At 36.9% G+C, this 3,268-nt stretch overlaps 1 pseudogene; it reads right to left on the bottom strand.

The window, feature by feature from the left end:
- Positions 1-568: 568 nt before the first annotated feature.
- On the bottom strand, positions 569-1,075 carry LOC113183365 (succinate dehydrogenase [ubiquinone] cytochrome b small subunit, mitochondrial-like; annotated as a pseudogene).
- Between the last annotated feature and the right edge of the window lie 2,193 nt (positions 1,076-3,268).

Below are 3,268 nucleotides of genomic sequence, written 5' to 3'. Positions count from 1 at the left end.
CTTCTTCTCTAACTTGAGCATCTCTAAATTCAGAAGCTCTCCAATCTTTCCTTCCTAGGATATAGAAATCTGTAATTTGAGATTTTAGCATCTCCTAATTTTAAAGTTTCCCTAGGACATAAAACCATCAGTAGCTGGTATCAACTAAACAGACAGGGAAGTTTCCAAAAGTAAACACTATCTAATTTTTTGCAAAGTCATGAATTAACAGTCTTTTTCTTTGTCCATTATTTCCAAGACAAATGCAGAAATGATCATATACTGATAATAATAAAGCTAAATTCTCTTTAAGAGACTGACAAAAGCAAAAGCTCATATGTAAAGTTTGGTCATACTGTCTCATGAACTTGAAGACAACCCCATTAACTCACTATAATGCAGAACTGGGTCTCATAATTTCTTGAATACATTTCCTCTCAAACCTCTTCCTCAACAATTAAATTCTAAAATAACCATGTAATTAGAAGAAGGTTTGTCCACCAATAAACTTTCTGTTATTTCCTCCTTATTGTGAGTTGAATGACAGAGCAGAGGCAGAGGCATACAATCAATTCTCAAGTCAAAAAGGTCAAAGCTTCCACAGCATGGCAACAGCTTTGCAGATGCCCACGTCATGATAGTTGAAATAACATCAGCCCAGCAAAGGTTAAAGCTGAGAGTGCCAAAAGGCCTGCCTTGGCAGCTTTCTGCGATGCATCCCCATGAACATAGTCAGTGACAACTTGTCCAAGGCCCCAGTGACTATGAAGAGTGAGGACTGCAGCCAAGGAGTAGTTCATTGCAGAGCAAGGATTCAAATATTCAGCTGGAAGCAGGCCCAGGAGCAAAACACTGACAGCCCTCTCGCTAGTCCAGTGAAGAGATGCCTTGGAACCAGAATGGCAGTTTGGTGACAGGTGAATGTGCTGTGTTCCAGTCCATCCTGGGGTAGGTCGGTCCTGGAGAAATGCTGAGATGTGAGCAGGTCTGACCAATGGGGTTCAGAGGACAGAGCTCAGCCTCCTTGAGCACCACAGAGGACACCCAGCCTCAAGAGAACCGCTTTTGAGGGCTCAAGGTCGTCCCAACATACCATCTTTTTAAGAATCACTTTTTTTTTCTTTTTTTCCCTTGTGAATTGGCCAATTTAACTTTTTCTCTACCAAATCATCTTTGTTCTTTTGCTGCAAGTTTGGGTCCTAATACAAAACTCAAGTAGCAGACTGTTTTGTTGATGCTTTGGGAAAACAAATATCAAACCTTTAACTCTTTATGTGCACCATCCTTTTCTAATTTTTTCAATATATTTATTTCAATAACTTTCAGACCGAAGTTTTAAAAATTAATCAGCTTTAATATTGCAACAAATAAAAATTTAGTACATCTGACATTTAAATGTAAAATAGCAATATACAAATGAGAGTCGGGTGTGGTGGCACACCCCTGTAATCCCTGTGATTGGGGAGTCTAGGCAGGTGAATTGCAAGTTTTCAGTCCAGCCTCAGAAACTTAATGAGACCCTGTCTCAAAATAAAATAAAAAGGGCTGCGATTGTAACTCAGTGGCAAAGCACCCATGGTTTCAATCCCCAGTACTAGGGGGAACAGTATACATGTATCTATATACTTTGCAGAAAAATAGAAAAAAATATGATTAAATAAAAATTAGTAATAAAAATTTTCCCAATGAAGCTAAGTACACTTCAGTAAGTACATATGAGAATAGGCACTAATTTTTATTGAAATACATTGAAAATTGTATTGCATATAAATACCAAACTAAAGACTAATTAAAGAAAAAATATCTAGAGCTTCTTATTGAATCAATTTACTTCAAAAATGTTCAAATATTTGAGGATGTTAGAGTTGTTTTTGTACTTATAGAAGTGCTCTGATTTTCCCACTTATCAACTGAAAATGATTGCAGCTCAGAAGGCCATAGTCATCCACCATAAGTGCTTTAATCAAGTTGCAGGTGTTTCTGAGATGATGTTTATATTATAAATGCTCACACATGCACATATTATAACTTGAACCAGACAATTTCCTTATAATGAATGCATTAATTATTATCCAAATTCCTTCCAAATCACTGGTTCAACTAACTGAGGGTGCATATACCTTAAGCCCTTAGGGAAACCTGCAGAAATATAAGTCTTGGAAATTTGAGCATCTCCATGCCACTCTGAATCAATTGTTTATTTCAGGTATAACTGCCTCTTTGGGTTTGTTTTGAAGAGAGACTATCATCATGGTATAGTGGATTCTTGGATAAAAACACTGTGCTATGAACCAATATCATGCTTTTAAAAAATCTATATTTTTAGAGTAATTGTAGGTTCACAACAAAATTAAGATGAAGTTATAGAAATTTCCCATAAACTCCCTGCTCCTATAAATGCATAGCATTCCCCATTATGATCTCTCTCACCAGACTGGTATGTTGTTAAAATTGATGAAGCTATATTGGCACATCATTGTCATCCAGAGTCCACAGTTTACAGTATAGTTCCCTCTTGGCATTGTACATTCAATAGATTTGGACAAATGTGTAATGATATGTATCCATCATTGTAGTATCACAGTAACCCTTTTAACTGCCCTAAAACTTTTCTGGGCTCCATCTAGTAAACCTTCCCTCAACCCAACCCCTGATCTTTTAACTGTCTCCAGAGTGTTACCTTTTCCATAATGTTTTATATTATGAGTGCTTTTCATATTGATTTCCCTCATTTAATAATTAAGCTTCCTGCATGCCTTTTCATGGCTCTATGTCTTTCTTTTTAGCATTGAATAATATTCCATCATCTGGATGTACTACAGTTTATTTCCAGGTTTGGGCAATTATGAATAAATATGCCATATACATCTGTGTGCAGGTTTTTGTGTGAACATGTTTTCAACTCACTGGAGTAAATACTAAGAAGCATGATTGCAGGACCATACTAGTTTTGCAAGAAATGACCAAACCATCTTCCAAAGTAGCTGTACCATTTTGCATTTCCATCAGTAATAAATGAGACCTCCTGCTTCTCCACATCTCACAACATTTGGTGTTAGTGTTCCTGATTTGGGCCATTCTAGTAAGTGTATAGTGACATCTCATCATTATTTTTGCAATACTGGGGATTGAATCCAGGGACACTGTACCACTGAGCTACATCCCAGACTTTTTTTTTTTTTTTTTTAGATACTTGCAATCCCCCTGCCTCAGTCTCCACAATCACTGGGATACATGCCACAATACCGGGCTCTCATTCTTATTTTAATTTACATTTCCCTGGTGCTAT

The sequence above is a fragment of the Urocitellus parryii genome, chromosome 8, assembly GCF_045843805.1.
Source record: "Urocitellus parryii isolate mUroPar1 chromosome 8, mUroPar1.hap1, whole genome shotgun sequence".
Lineage (NCBI taxonomy): Eukaryota > Metazoa > Chordata > Mammalia > Rodentia > Sciuridae > Urocitellus > Urocitellus parryii.
The sequence above is the reverse complement of the archived record's forward strand: the minus strand, read 5'-3'. Positions and strand labels throughout refer to the sequence as shown.